The 14,945-nt window shown below is 67.0% G+C and overlaps 1 protein-coding gene across 4 annotated transcripts in view; it reads left to right on the forward strand.

Moving 5' to 3' along the window:
- Positions 1–14,945, forward strand: part of OCRL (OCRL inositol polyphosphate-5-phosphatase) — a 96,737-nt gene that overhangs the window by 33,498 nt on the left and 48,294 nt on the right. The gene's annotated exons all lie outside the window — the stretch shown is intronic.

Consider the following 14,945-nt stretch of genomic DNA (forward strand, 5'->3'; position numbering starts at 1 on the left):
TGCTGAGCGATGCTTGGGCGGGAGGCTGCGGGGTTTGTGCTGAGCGATGCTTGGGCGGGAGGCTGCGGGGTTTGTGCTGAGCGATGCTTGGGCGGGAGGCTGCGGGGTTTGTGCTGAGCGATGCTTGGGCGGGAGGCTGCGGGGTTGGTGCTGAGCGATGCTTGGACGGGAGGCTGCGGGGTTTGTGCTGAGCGATGCTTGGGCGGGAGGCTGCGGGGTTTGTGCTGAGCGATGCTTGGGCGGGAGGCTGCGGGGTTGGTGCTGAGCGATGCTTGGACGGGAGGCTGCGGGGTTGGTGCTGAGCGATGCTTGGACGTGAGGCTGCGGGGTTTGTGCTGAGCGATGCTTGGGCGGGAGGCTGCGGGGTTGGTGCTGAGCGATGCTTGGGCGGGAGGCTGCGGGGTTTGTGCTGAGCGATGCTTGGGCGGGAGGCTGCGGGGTTTGTGCTGAGCGATGCTTGGGCGGGAGGCTGCGGGGTTTGTGCTGAGCGATGCTTGGGCGGGAGGCTGCGGGGTTTGTGCTGAGCGATGCTTGGGCGGGAGGCTGCGGGGTTGGTGCTGAGCGATGCTTGGACGGGAGGCTGCGGGGTTTGTGCTGAGCGATGCTTGGGCGGGAGGCTGCGGGGTTTGTGCTGAGCGATGCTTGGGCGGGAGGCTGCAGGATTTGTGCCGGTTGGTGCTGAGTGATGCTTGGGCGGGGAGGCTGCGGGGTTGGTGCTGAGCGATGCTTGACGGGAGGCTGCGGGGTTGGTGCTGAGCGATGCTTGGGCGGGAGGCTGCGGGGTTTGTGCCGGTTGATGCGGAGTGATGCTTGGGCGGGAGGCTGCGGGGTTGGTGCTGAGCGATGCTTGGGCGGGAGGCTGCGGGGTTTGTGCTGAGCGATGCTTGGGCGGGAGGCTGCGGGGTTGGTGCTGAGCGATGCTTGGGCGGGAGGCTGCGGGGTTTGTGCCGGTTGATGCGGAGTGATGCTTGGGCGGGAGGCTGCGGGGTTGGTGCTGAGCGATGCTTGGGCGGGAGGCTGCGGGGTTTGTGCTGAGCGATGCTTGGGCGGGAGGCTGCGGGGTTGGTGCTGAGCGATGCTTGGGCGGGAGGCTGCAGGGTTTGTGCTGAGCGATGCTTGGGCGGGAGGCTGCGGGGTTGGTGCTGAGCGATGCTTGGGCGGGAGGCTGCGGGGTTGGTGCTGAGCGATGCTTGGGTGGGAGGCTGCGGGGTTTGTGCTGAGCGATGCTTGGGCGGGAGGCTGCGGGGTTTGTGCTGAGCGATGCTTGGGCGGGAGGCTGCGGGGTTTGTGCTGAGCGATGCTTGGGCGGGAGGCTGCGGGGTTTGTGCTGAGCGATGCTTGGGCGGGAGGCTGCGGGGTTTGTGCTGAGCGATGCTTGGGCGGGAGGCTGCGGGGTTTGTGCTGAGTGATGCTTGGGCGGGAGGCTGCGGGGTTTGTGCTGAGCGATGCTTGGGCGGGAGGCTGCGGGGTTTGTGCTGAGCGATGCTTGGGCGGGAGGCTGCGGGGTTTGTGCTGAGCGATGCTTGGGCGGGAGGCTGCGGGGTTTGTGCTGAGCGATGCTTGGGCGGGAGGCTGTGGGGTTTGTGCTGAGCGATGCTTGGGCGGGAGGCTGCGGGGTTTGTGCTGAGCGATGCTTGGGCGGGAGGCTGCGGGGTTTGTGCTGAGCGATGCTTGTGCGGGAGGCTGCGGGGTTTGTGCCGAGCGATGCTTGGGCGGGAGGCTGCGGGGTTTGTGCCGAGCGATGCTTGGGCGGGAGGCTGCGGGGTTTGTGCTGAGCGATGCTTGGGCGGGAGGCTGCGGGGTTTGTGCTGAGCGATGCTTGTGCGGGAGGCTGCGGGGTTTGTGCCGGTTGGTGCTAAGCGATGCTTGGGCGGGAGGCTGCAGGATTTGTGCCGGTTGGTGCTGAGTGATGCTTGGGCGGGAGGCTGCGGGGTTGGTGCTGAGCGATGCTTGGGCGGGAGGCTGCGGGGTTGGTTCTGAGCGCTGCTTGGGCGGGAGGCTGCGGGGTTGGTTCTGAGCGCTGCTTGGGCGGGAGGCTGCGGGGTTTGTGCTGAGCGATGCTTGGGCGGGAGGCTGCGGGGTTTGTGCTGAGCGATGCTTGGGCGGGAGGCTGCAGGGTTTGTGCTGAGCGATGCTTGGGCGGGAGGCTGCGGGGTTTGTGCTGAGCGATGCTTGGGCGGGAGGCTGCAGGGTTTGTGCTGAGCGATGCTTGGGCCGGAGGCTGCGGGGTTTGTGCTGAGCGATGCTTGGGCGGGAGGCTGCGGGGTTTGTGCTGAGCGATGCTTGGGCGGGAGGCTGCGGGGTTTGTGCTGAGCGATGCTTGGGCGGGAGGCTGCGGGGTTTGTGCTGAGCGATACTTGGGCGGGAGGCTGCGGGGTTTGTGCTGAGCGATGCTTGGGCGGGAGGCTGCGGGGTTTGTGCTGAGCGATGCTTGGGCGGAAGGCTGCGGGGTTTGTGCTGAGCGATACTTGGGCGGGAGGCTGCGGGGTTTGTGCTGAGCGATGCTTGGGCGGGAGGCTGCGGGGTTTGTGCTGAGCGATGCTTGGGCGGGAGGCTGCGGGGTTTGTGCCGGGGGGGGGGGGGTTGTGTTGGCTGAGCGATGCTTGGGCGGGAGGCTGCGGGGTTTGTGCTGAGCGATACTTGGGCGGGAGGCTGCGGGGTTTGTGCTGAGCGATGCTTGGGCGGGAGGCTGCGGGGTTTGTGCTGAGCGATGCTTGGGCGGGAGGCTTCGGGGTTTGTGCCGGGGGGGTTTTCTGGCTTAGCGATGCTTGGGCAGGAGGCTGCGTGGTTTGTGCCGGGGGGGGTCTGAGCGATGCTTGGGCGGGAGGCTGCGGGGTTTGTGCCGGTTGGTGCTGAGCGATGCTTGGGCGGGAGGCTGCGGGGTTTGTGCCGGTTGGTGCTGAGTGATGCTTGGGCGGGAGGCTGCAGGGTTTGTGCTGAGCGATGCTTGGGCGGGAGGCTGCGGGGTTTGTGCTGAGCGATGCTTGGGCGGGAGGCTGCGGGGTTTGTGCTGAGCGATGCTTGGGCGGAAGGCTGCGGGGTTTGTGCTGAGCGATACTTGGGCGGGAGGCTGCGGGGTTTGTGCTGAGCGATGCTTGGGCGGGAGGCTGCGGGGTTTGTGCTGAGCGATGCTTGGGCGGGAGGCTGCGGGGTTTGTGCCGGGGGGGGGGGGGGTTGTGTTGGCTGAGCGATGCTTGGGCGGGAGGCTGCGGGGTTTGTGCTGAGCGATACTTGGGCGGGAGGCTGCGGGGTTTGTGCTGAGCGATGCTTGGGCGGGAGGCTGCGGGTTTTGTGCTGAGCGATGCTTGGGCGGGAGGCTGCGGGGTTTGTGCTGAGCGATGCTTGGGCGGGAGGCTTCGGGGTTTGTGCCGGGGGGGTTTTCTGGCTTAGCGATGCTTGGGCAGGAGGCTGCGTGGTTTGTGCCGGGGGGGGTCTGAGCGATGCTTGGGCGGGAGGCTGCGGGGTTTGTGCCGGTTGGTGCTGAGCGATGCTTGGGCGGGAGGCTGCAGGGTTTGTGCCGGTTGGTGCTGAGTGATGCTTGGGCGGGAGGCTGCAGGGTTTGTGCCGGTTGGTGCTGAGTGATGCTTGGGCGGGAGGCTGCGGGGTTTGTGCCGGTTGGTGCTGAGTGATGCTTGGGCGGGAGGCTGCGGGGTTTGTGCTGAGCGATGCTTGGGCAGGAGGCTGCGGGGTTTGTGCTGAGCGATGCTTGGGCGGGAGGCTGCGGGGTTTGTGCCGGTTGATGCTGAGTGATGCTTGGGCGGGAGGCTGCGGGGTTTGTGCTGAGCGATGCTTGGGCGGGAGGCTGCGGGGTTGGTGCTGAGCGATGCTTGGGCGGGAGGCTGCGGGGTTTGTGCTGAGCGATGCTTGGGCAGGAGGCTGCGGGGTTTGTGCTGAGCGATGCTTGGGCGGGAGGCTGCGGGGTTTGTGCCGGTTGATGCTGAGTGATGCTTGGACGGGAGGCTGCGGGGTTTGTGCTGAGCGATGCTTGGGCGGGAGGCTGCGGGGTTGGTGCTGAGCGATGCTTGGGCGGGAGGCTGCAGGATTTGTGCCGGTTGGTGCTGAGTGATGCTTGGGCGGGAGGCTGCGGGGTTGGTGCTGAGCGATGCTTGGGCGGGAGGCTGCAGGGTTTGTGCTGAGCGATGCTTGGGCGGGAGGCTGCAGGGTTTGTGCTGAGCGATGCTTGGGCGGGAGGCTGCGGGGTTTGTGCTGAGCGATGCTTGGGCGGGAGGCTGCGGGGTTTGTGCTGAGCGATGCTTGGGCGGGAGGCTGCGGGGTTTGTGCTGAGCGATGCTTGGGCGGGAGGCTGCGGGGTTTGTGCTGAGCGATGCTTGGGCGGGAGGCTGCAGGGTTTGTGCTGAGCGGTACTTGGGCGGGAGGCTGCGGGGTTTGTGCTGAGCGATGCTTGGGCGGGAGGCTGCAGGGTTTGTGCTGAGCGATGCTTGGGCGGGAGGCTGCGGGGTTTGTGCCGGTTGATGCTGAGTGATGCTTGGGCGGGAGGCTGCGGGGTTTGTGCTGAGCGATGCTTGGGCGGGAGGCTGCGGGGTTGGTGCTGAGCGATGCTTGGGCGGGAGGCTGCGGGGTTTGTGCTGAGCGATGCTTGGGCGGGAGGCTGCGGGGTTTGTGCTGAGCGATGCTTGGGCGGGAGGCTGCGGGGTTGGTGCTGAGCGATACTTGGGCGGGAGGCTGCGGGGTTTGTGCTGAGCGATGCTTGGGCGGGAGGCTGCGGGGTTTGTGCTGAGCGATGCTTGGGCGGGAGGCTGCGGGGTTTGTGCTGAGCGATGCTTGGGCGGGAGGCTGCGGGGTTTGTGCTGAGCGATGCTTGGGCGGGAGGCTGCGGGGTTTGTGCTGAGCGATGCTTGGGCGGGAGGCTGCGGGGTTTGTGCTGAGCGATGCTTGGGCGGGAGGCTGCGGGGTTTGTGCTGAGCGATGCTTGGGCGGGAGGCTGCGGGGTTTGTGCCGGTTGGTGCTAAGCGATGCTTGGGCGGGAGGCTGCGGGGTTAGTGCTGAGCGATGCTTGGGCGGGAGGCTGCGGGGTTGGTTCTGAGCGCTGCTTGGGCGGGAGGCTGCGGGGTTTGTGCTGAGCGATGCTTGGGCGGGAGGCTGCGGGGTTTGTGCTGAGCGATGCTTGGGCGGGAGGCTGCGGGGTTTGTGCTGAGCGATGCTTGGGCGGGAGGCTGCGGGGTTTGTGCTGAGCGATGCTTGGGCGGGAGGCTGCGGGGTTTGTGCTGAGCGATGCTTGGGCGGGAGGCTGCGGGGTTTGTGCTGAGCGATACTTGGGCGGGAGGCTGCGGGGTTTGTGCTGAGCGATGCTTGGGCGGGAGGCTGCGGGGTTTGTGCTGAGCGATGCTTGGGCGGGAGTCTGCGGGGTTTGTGCTGAGCGATGCTTGGGCGGGAGGCTTCGGGGTTTGTGCCGGGGGGGGGGGGGGGGGGTTGTGTTGGCTGAGCGATGCTTGGGCGGGAGGCTGCGGGGTTTGTGCTGAGCGATACTTGGGCGGGAGGCTGCGGGGTTTGGGCTGAGCGATGCTTGGGCGGGAGGCTGCGGGGTTTGTGCTGAGCGATGCTTGGGCGGGAGGCTGCGGGGTTTGTTCTGAGCGATGCTTGGGCGGGAGGCTGCGGGGTTTGTGCTGAGCGATACTTGGGCGGGAGGCTGCGGGGTTTGTGCTGAGCGATGCTTGGGCGGGAGGCTGCGGGGTTTGTGCTGAGCGATGCTTGGGCGGGAGGCTGCGGGGTTTGTGCTGAGCGATGCTTGGGCGGGAGGCTGCGGGGTTTGTGCCGGTTGATGCTGAGTGATGCTTGGGCGGGAGGCTGCGGGGTTGGTGCTGAGCGATGCTTGGGCGGGAGGCTGCGGGGTTGGTTCTGAGCGCTGCTTGGGCGGGAGGCTGCGTGTTTTGTGCTGAGCGATGCTTGGGCGGGAGGCTGCGGGGTTTGTGCTGAGCGATACTTGGGCGGGAGGCTGCGGGGTTTGTGCTGAGCGATGCTTGGGCGGGAAGCTGCGGGGTTTGTGCTGAGCGATGCTTGTGCGGGAGGCTGCGGGGTTTGTGCTGAGCGATGCTTGGGCGGGAGGCTGCGGGGTTTGTGCTGAGCGATGCTTGGGCGGGAGGCTGTGGGGTTTGTGCCGGGGGGGGGGGGGTTGTGTTGGCTGAGCGATGCTTGGGCGGGAGGCTGCGGGGTTTGTGCTGAGCGGTACTTGGGCGGGAGGCTGCGGGGTTTGGGCTGAGCGATGCTTGGGCGGGAGGCTGCGGGGTTTGTGCTGAGCGATGCTTGGGCGGGATGCTGCGGGGTTTGTGCTGAGCGATGCTTGGGCGGGAGGCTGCGGGGTTTGTGCTGAGCGATACTTGGGCGGGAGGCTGCGGGGTTTGTGCTGAGCGATGCTTGGGCGGGAGGCTGCGGGGTTTGTGCTGAGCGATGCTTGGGCGGGAGGCTGCGGGGTTGGTGCTGAGCGATGCTTGGGCGGGAGGCTGCGGGGTTTGTGCTGAGTGATGCTTGTGCGGGAGGCTGCGGGGTTTGTGCTGAGCGATGCTTGGGCGGGAGGCTGCGGGGTTTGTGCTGAGCGATGCTTGGGCGGGAGGCTGCGGGGTTTGTGCTGAGTGATGCTTGGGCGGGAGGCTGCGGGGTTTGTGCTGAGCGATGCTTGGGCGGGAGGCTGCGGGGTTTGTGCTGAGCGATGCTTGGGCGGGAGGCTGCGGGGTTTGTGCTGAGCGATGCTTGGGCGGGAGGCTGCGGGGTTTGTGCCGGTTGATGCTGAGTGATGCTTGGGCGGGAGGCTGCGGGGTTGGTGCTGAGCGATGCTTGGGCGGGAGGCTGCGGGGTTGGTTCTGAGCGCTGCTTGGGCGGGAGGCTGCGGGGTTTGTGCTGAGCGATGCTTGGGCGGGAGGCTGCGGGGTTTGTGCTGAGTGATGCTTGGGCGGGAGGCTGCGGGGTTTGTGCTGAGCGATGCTTGGGCGGGAGGCTGCGGGGTTTGTGCTGAGCGATGCTTGGGCGGGAGGCTGCAGGGTTTGTGCTGAGCGATGCTTGGGCGGGAGGCTGCGGGGTTTGTGCTGAGCGATGCTTGGGCGGGAGGCTGCGGGGTTGGTGCCGGTTGATGCTGAGTGATGCTTGGGCGGGAGGCTGCGGGGTTGGTGCTGAGCGATGCTTGGGCGGGAGGCTGCGGGGTTTGTGCTGAGCGATGTTTGGGCGGTAGGCTGCGGGGTTTGTGCTGAGCGATGCTTGGGCGGGAGGCTGCGGGGTTTGTGCTGAGCGATGCTTGGGCGGGAGGCTGCGGGGTTTGTGCTGAGCGATGCTTGGGCGGGAGGCTGCGGGGTTTGTGCTGAGCGATGCTTGGGCGGGAGGCTGCGGGGTTTGTGCTGAGCGATTCTTGGGCGGGAGGCTGCGGGGTTTGTGCCGGTTGGTGCTAAGCGATGCTTGGGCGGGAGGCTGCAGGATTTGTGCCGGTTGGTGCTGAGTGATGCTTGGGCGGGAGGCTGCGGGGTTGGTGCTGAGCGATGCTTGGGCGGGAGGCTGCGGGGTTGGTTCTGAGCGCTGCTTGGGCGGGAGGCTGCGGGGTTTGTGCTGAGCGATGCTTGGGCGGGAGGCTGCGGGGTTTGTGCTGAGCGATGCTTGGGCGGGAGGCTGCGGGGTTTGTGCTGAGCGATGCTTGGGCGGGAGGCTGCGGGGTTTGTGCTGAGCGATGCTTGGGCGGGAGGCTGCAGGGTTTGTGCTGAGCGATGCTTGGGCGGGTGGCTGCGGGGTTTGTGCTGAGCGATGCTTGGGCGGGAGGCTGCGGGGTTTGTGCTGAGCGATGCTTGGGCGGGAGGCTGCGGGGTTTGTGCTGAGCGATGCTTGGGCGGGAGGCTGCGGGGTTTGTGCTGAGCGATGCTTGGGCGGGAGGCTGCGGGGTTTGTGCTGAGCGATGCTTGGGTGGGAGGCTGCGGGGTTTGTGCCGGTTGGTGCTGAGTGATGCTTGGGCGGGAGGCTGCGGGGTTTGTGCCGGTTGGTGCTGAGTGATGCTTGGGCGGGAGGCTGCGGGGTTTGTGCTGAGCGATGCTTGGGCGGGTGGCTGCGGGGTTTGTGCTGAGCGATGCTTGGGTGGGAGGCTGCGGGGTTTGTGCCGGTTGGTGCTGAGTGATGCTTGGGCGGGAGGCTGCGGGGTTTGTGCCGGTTGGTGCTGAGTGATGCTTGGGCGGGAGGCTGCGGGGTTTGTGCTGAGCGATGCTTGGGCGGGTGGCTGCGGGGTTTGTGCTGAGCGATGCTTGGGTGGGAGGCTGCGGGGTTTGTGCCGGTTGGTGCTGAGTGATGCTTGGGCGGGAGACTGCGGGGTTTGTGCTGAGCGATGCTTGGGCGGGTGGCTGCGGGGTTTGTGCTGAGCGATGCTTGGGTGGGAGGCTGCGGGGTTTGTGCCGGTTGGTGCTGAGCGATGCTTGGGCGGGAGGCTGCGGGGTTTGTGCCGGTTGGTGCTGAGCGATGCTTGGGCGGGAGGCTGCGGGGTTTGTGCCGGTTGGTGCTGAGTGATGCATGGGCGGGAGGCTGCGGGGTTTGTGCCGGTTGGTGCTGAGTGATGCTTGGGCGGGAGGCTGCGGGGTTTGTGCCAGTTGGTGCTGAGTGATGCTTGGGCGGGAGGCTGCGGGGTTGTGCCGGTTGGTGCTGAGTGATGCTTGGGCGGGAGGCTGCGGGGTTTGTGCCGGTTGGTGCTGAGTGATGCTTGGGCGGGAGGCTGCGGGGTTTGTGCCGGTTTGTGCTGAGCGATGCTTGGGCGGGTGGCTGCGGGGTTTGTGCTGAGCGATGCTTGGGCGGGAGGCTGCGGGGTTTGTGCCGGGGGGTGCTGAGCGATGCTTGGGCGGGAAGCTGCGGGGTTTGTGCCGGTTGGTGCTGAGTGATGCTTGGGCGGGAGGCTGCGGGGTTTGTGCCGGTTGGTGCTGAGTGATGCTTGGGCGGGAGGCTGCGGGGTTTGTGCCGGTTGGTGCTGTGTGATGCTTGGGCGGGAGGCTGCGGGGTTTGTGCCGGTTGGTGCTGAGTGATGCTTGGGCGGGAGGCTGCGGGGTTTGTGCTGAGCGATGCTTGGGCGGGAGGCTGCGGGGTTTTGCTGAGCGATGCTTGGGCGGGAGGCTGCGGGGTTTGTGCTGAGCGATGCTTGGGCGGGAGGCTGCGGGGTTTGTGCCGGTTCATGCTGAGTGATGCTTGGCGGGAGGCTGCGGGGTTTGTGCTGAGCGATGCTTGGGCGGGAGGCTGCGGGGTTTGTGCTGAGCGATGCTTGGGCGGGAGGCTGCGGGGTTTGTGCTGAGCGATACTTGGGCGGGAGGCTGCGGGGTTTGTGCTGAGCGATGCTTGGGCGGGAGGCTGCGGGGTTTGTGCTGAGCGATGCTTGGGCGGGAGGCTGCGGGGTTTGTGCTGAGCGATGCTTGGGCGGGAGGCTGCGGGGTTTGTGCCGGGGGGGGGGGGGGGGTTGTGTTGGCTGAGCGATGCTTGGGCGGGAGGCTGCGGGGTTTGGGCTGAGCGATGCTTTGGCGGGAGGCTGCGGGGTTTGTGCCGGGGGGGGGGGGGGTTGTGTTGGCTGAGCGATGCTTGGGCGGGAGGCTGCGGGGTTTGTGCCGGTTGGTGCTGAGTGATGCTTGGGCGGGAGGCTGCGGGGTTTGGGCTGAGCGATGCTTTGGCGGGAGGCTGCGGGGTTTGTGCTGAGCGATGCTTGGGCGGGAGGCTGCGGGGTTTGTGCTGAGCGATGCTTGGGCGGGAGGCTACGGGGTTTGTGCCGGTTGATGCTGAGTGATGCTTGGGCGGGAGGCTGCGGGGTTTGTGCTGAGCGATGCTTGGGCGGGAGGCTGCGGGTTTGGTTCTGAGCGCTGCTTGGGCGGGAGGCTGCGGGGTTTGTGCTGAGCGCTGCTTGGGCGGGAGGCTGCGGGGTTTGTGCCGGTTGATGCTGAGTGATGCTTGGGCGGGAGGCTGCGGGGTTTGTGCTGAGCGATGCTTGGGCGGGAGGCTGCGGGGTTTGTGCTGAGCGATGCTTGGGCGGGAGGCTGCGGGGTTTGTGCTGAGCGATGCTTGGGCGGGAGGCTGCGGGGTTTGTGCTGAGCGATGCTTGGGCGGGAGGCTGCGGGGTTTGTGCCGGTTGATGCGGAGTGATGCTTGGGCGGGAGGCTGCGGGGTTGGTGCTGAGCGATGCTTGGGCGGGAGGCTGCAGGGTTTGTGCTGAGCGATGCTTGGGCGGGAGGCTGCGGGGTTTGTGCCGGTTGATGCTGAGTGATGCTTGGGCGGGAGGCTGCGGGGTTTGTGCTGAGCGATGCTTGGGCGGGAGGCTGCGGGGTTGGTGCTGAGCGATGCTTGGGCGGGAGGCTGCGGGGTTTGTGCTGAGCGATGCTTGGGCGGGAGGCTGCGGGGTTTGTGCTGAGCGATGCTTGGGCGGGAGGCTGCGGGGTTGGTGCTGAGCGATGCTTGGGCGGGAGGCTGCGGGGTTTGTGCTGAGCGATGTTTGGGCGGGAGGCTGCGGGGTTTGTGCTGAGCGATGCTTGGGCGGGAGGCTGCGGGGTTTGTGCTGAGCGATGCTTGGGCGGGAGGCTGCGGGGTTTGTGCTGAGCGATGCTTGGGCGGGAGGCTGCGGGGTTTGTGCTGAGCGATGCTTGGGCGGGAGGCTGCGGGGTTTGTGCCGGTTGGTGCTAAGCGATGCTTGGGCGGGAGGCTGCAGGATTTGTGCCGGTTGGTGCTGAGCGATGCTTGGGCGGGAGGCTGCGGGGTTTGTGCTGAGCGATGCTTGGGCGGGAGGCTGCAGGGTTTGTGCTGAGCGATGCTTGGGCGGGAGGCTGCGGGGTTTGTGCTGAGCGATGCTTGGGCGGGAGGCTGCGGGGTTTGTGCTGAGCGATGCTTGGGCGGGAGGCTGCGGGGTTTGTGCTGAGCGATGCTTGGGCGGGAGGCTGCAGGGTTTGTGCTGAGCGATGCTTGGGCGGGAGGCTGCGGGGTTTGTGCTGAGCGATACTTGGGCGGGAGGCTGCGGGGTTTGTGCTGAGCGATGCTTGGGCGGGAGGCTGCGGGGTTTGTGCTGAGCGATGCTTGGGCGGGAGGCTGCGGGGTTTGTACCGGGGGGGGGGGGGTTGTGTTGGCTGAGCGATGCTTGGGCGGGAGGCTGCGGGGTTTGTGCTGAGCGATACTTGGGCGGGAGGCTGTGGGGTTTGTGCTGAGCGATGCTTGGGCGGGAGGCTGCGGGGTTTGTGCTGAGCGATGCTTGGGCGGGAGGCTGCGGGGTTTGTGCTGAGCGATGCTTGGGCGGGAGGCTGCGGGGTTTGTGCTGAGCGATACTTGGGCGGGAGGCTGCGGGGTTTGTGCTGAGCGATGCTTGGGCGGGAGGCTGCGGGGTTTGTGCTGAGCGATGCTTGGGCGGGTGGCTGCGGGGTTTGTGCTGAGCGATGCTTGGGTGGGAGGCTGCGGGGTTTGTGCCGGTTGGTGCTGAGCGATGCTTGGGCGGGAGGCTGCGGGGTTTGTGCCGGTTGGTGCTGAGTGATGCATGGGCGGGAGGCTGCGGGGTTTGTGCCGGTTGGTGCTGAGTGATGCTTGGGCGGGAGGCTGCGGGGTTTGTGCCAGTTGGTGCTGAGTGATGCTTGGGCGGGAGGCTGCGGGGTTGTGCCGGTTGGTGCTGAGTGATGCTTGGGCGGGAGGCTGCGGGGTTTGTGCCGGTTGGTGCTGAGTGATGCTTGGGCGGGAGGCTGCGGGGTTTGTGCCGGTTTGTGCTGAGCGATGCTTGGGCGGGTGGCTGCGGGGTTTGTGCTGAGCGATGCTTGGGCGGGAGGCTGCGGGGTTTGTGCCGGGGGGTGCTGAGCGATGCTTGGGCGGGAAGCTGCGGGGTTTGTGCCGGTTGGTGCTGAGTGATGCTTGGGCGGGAGGCTGCGGGGTTTGTGCCGGTTGGTGCTGAGTGATGCTTGGGCGGGAGGCTGCGGGGTTTGTGCCGGTTGGTGCTGTGTGATGCTTGGGCGGGAGGCTGCGGGGTTTGTGCCGGTTGGTGCTGAGTGATGCTTGGGCGGGAGGCTGCGGGGTTTGTGCTGAGCGATGCTTGGGCGGGAGGCTGCGGGGTTTTGCTGAGCGATGCTTGGGCGGGAGGCTGCGGGGTTTGTGCTGAGCGATGCTTGGGCGGGAGGCTGCGGGGTTTGTGCCGGTTCATGCTGAGTGATGCTTGGCGGGAGGCTGCGGGGTTTGTGCTGAGCGATGCTTGGGCGGGAGGCTGCGGGGTTTGTGCTGAGCGATGCTTGGGCGGGAGGCTGCGGGGTTTGTGCTGAGCGATACTTGGGCGGGAGGCTGCGGGGTTTGTGCTGAGCGATGCTTGGGCGGGAGGCTGCGGGGTTTGTGCTGAGCGATGCTTGGGCGGGAGGCTGCGGGGTTTGTGCTGAGCGATGCTTGGGCGGGAGGCTGCGGGGTTTGTGCCGGGGGGGGGGGGGGTTGTGTTGGCTGAGCGATGCTTGGGCGGGAGGCTGCGGGGTTTGGGCTGAGCGATGCTTTGGCGGGAGGCTGCGGGGTTTGTGCCGGGGGGGGGGGGGGTTGTGTTGGCTGAGCGATGCTTGGGCGGGAGGCTGCGGGGTTTGTGCCGGTTGGTGCTGAGTGATGCTTGGGCGGGAGGCTGCGGGGTTTGGGCTGAGCGATGCTTTGGCGGGAGGCTGCGGGGTTTGTGCTGAGCGATGCTTGGGCGGGAGGCTGCGGGGTTTGTGCTGAGCGATGCTTGGGCGGGAGGCTACGGGGTTTGTGCCGGTTGATGCTGAGTGATGCTTGGGCGGGAGGCTACGGGGTTTGTGCCGGTTGATGCTGAGTGATGCTTGGGCGGGAGGCTGCGGGGTTTGTGCTGAGCGATGCTTGGGCGGGAGGCTGCGGGTTTGGTTCTGAGCGCTGCTTGGGCGGGAGGCTGCGGGGTTTGTGCTGAGCGCTGCTTGGGCGGGAGGCTGCGGGGTTTGTGCCGGTTGATGCTGAGTGATGCTTGGGCGGGAGGCTGCGGGGTTTGTGCTGAGCGATGCTTGGGCGGGAGGCTGCGGGGTTTGTGCTGAGCGATGCTTGGGCGGGAGGCTGCGGGGTTTGTGCTGAGCGATGCTTGGGCGGGAGGCTGCGGGGTTTGTGCTGAGCGATGCTTGGGCGGGAGGCTGCGGGGTTTGTGCCGGTTGATGCGGAGTGATGCTTGGGCGGGAGGCTGCGGGGTTGGTGCTGAGCGATGCTTGGGCGGGAGGCTGCAGGGTTTGTGCTGAGCGATGCTTGGGCGGGAGGCTGCGGGGTTTGTGCCGGTTGATGCTGAGTGATGCTTGGGCGGGAGGCTGCGGGGTTTGTGCTGAGCGATGCTTGGGCGGGAGGCTGCGGGGTTGGTGCTGAGCGATGCTTGGGCGGGAGGCTGCGGGGTTTGTGCTGAGCGATGCTTGGGCGGGAGGCTGCGGGGTTTGTGCTGAGCGATGCTTGGGCGGGAGGCTGCGGGGTTGGTGCTGAGCGATGCTTGGGCGGGAGGCTGCGGGGTTTGTGCTGAGCGATGTTTGGGCGGGAGGCTGCGGGGTTTGTGCTGAGCGATGCTTGGGCGGGAGGCTGCGGGGTTTGTGCTGAGCGATGCTTGGGCGGGAGGCTGCGGGGTTTGTGCTGAGCGATGCTTGGGCGGGAGGCTGCGGGGTTTGTGCTGAGCGATGCTTGGGCGGGAGGCTGCGGGGTTTGTGCCGGTTGGTGCTAAGCGATGCTTGGGCGGGAGGCTGCAGGATTTGTGCCGGTTGGTGCTGAGCGATGCTTGGGCGGGAGGCTGCGGGGTTTGTGCTGAGCGATGCTTGGGCGGGAGGCTGCAGGGTTTGTGCTGAGCGATGCTTGGGCGGGGAGGCTGCGGGGTTTGTGCTGAGCGATGCTTGGGCGGGAGGCTGCGGGGTTTGTGCTGAGCGATGCTTGGGCGGGAGGCTGCAGGGTTTGTGCTGAGCGATGCTTGGGCGGGAGGCTGCGGGGTTTGTGCTGAGCGATACTTGGGCGGGAGGCTGCGGGGTTTGTGCTGAGCGATGCTTGGGCGGGAGGCTGCGGGGTTTGTGCTGAGCGATGCTTGGGCGGGAGGCTGCGGGGTTTGTACCGGGGGGGGGGGGGTTGTGTTGGCTGAGCGATGCTTGGGCGGGAGGCTGCGGGGTTTGTGCTGAGCGATACTTGGGCGGGAGGCTGTGGGGTTTGTGCTGAGCGATGCTTGGGCGGGAGGCTGCGGGGTTTGTGCTGAGCGATGCTTGGGCGGGAGGCTGCGGGGTTTGTGCTGAGCGATGCTTGGGCGGGAGGCTGCGGGGTTTGTGCTGAGCGATACTTGGGCGGGAGGCTGCGGGGTTTGTGCTGAGCGATGCTTGGGCGGGAGGCTGCGGGGTTTGTGCTGAGCGATGCTTGGGCGGGAGGCTGCGGGGTTTGTGCTGAGCGATGCTTGGGCGGGAGGCTGCGGGGTTTGTGCCGGGGGGGTTTTCTGGCTTAGCGATGCTTGGGCAGGAGGCTGCGTGGTTTGTGCCGGGGGGGGTCTGAGCGATGCTTGGGCGGGAGGCTGCGGGGTTTGTGCTGAGCGATGCTTGGGCGGGAGGCTGCGGGGTTTGTGCCGGGGGGGGGGGGGGTTGTGTTGGCTGAGCGATGCTTGGGCGGGAGGCTGCGGGGTTTGGGCTGAGCGATGCTTTGGCGGGAGGCTGCGGGGTTTGTGCCGGGGGGGGGGTTGTGTTGGCTGAGCGATGCTTGGGCGGGAGGCTGCGGGGTTTGTGCCGGTTGGTGCTGAGTGATGCTTGGGCGGGAGGCTGCGGGGTTTGGGCTGAGCGATGCTTTGGCGGGAGGCTGCGGGGTTTGTGCTGAGCGATGCTTGGGCGGGAGGCTGCGGGGTTTGTGCTGAGCGATGCTTGGGCGGGAGGCTACGGGGTTTGTGCCGGTTGATGCTGAGTGATGCTTGGGCGGGAGGCTGCGGGGTTGGTGCTGAGCGATGCTTGGGCGGGAGGCTGCGGGTTTGGTTCTGAGCGCTGCTTGGGCGGGAGGCTGCG

The sequence above is a fragment of the Ascaphus truei genome, chromosome 16, assembly GCF_040206685.1.
Source record: "Ascaphus truei isolate aAscTru1 chromosome 16, aAscTru1.hap1, whole genome shotgun sequence".
In the NCBI taxonomy this organism is placed as follows: Eukaryota; Metazoa; Chordata; class Amphibia; order Anura; family Ascaphidae; genus Ascaphus; species Ascaphus truei.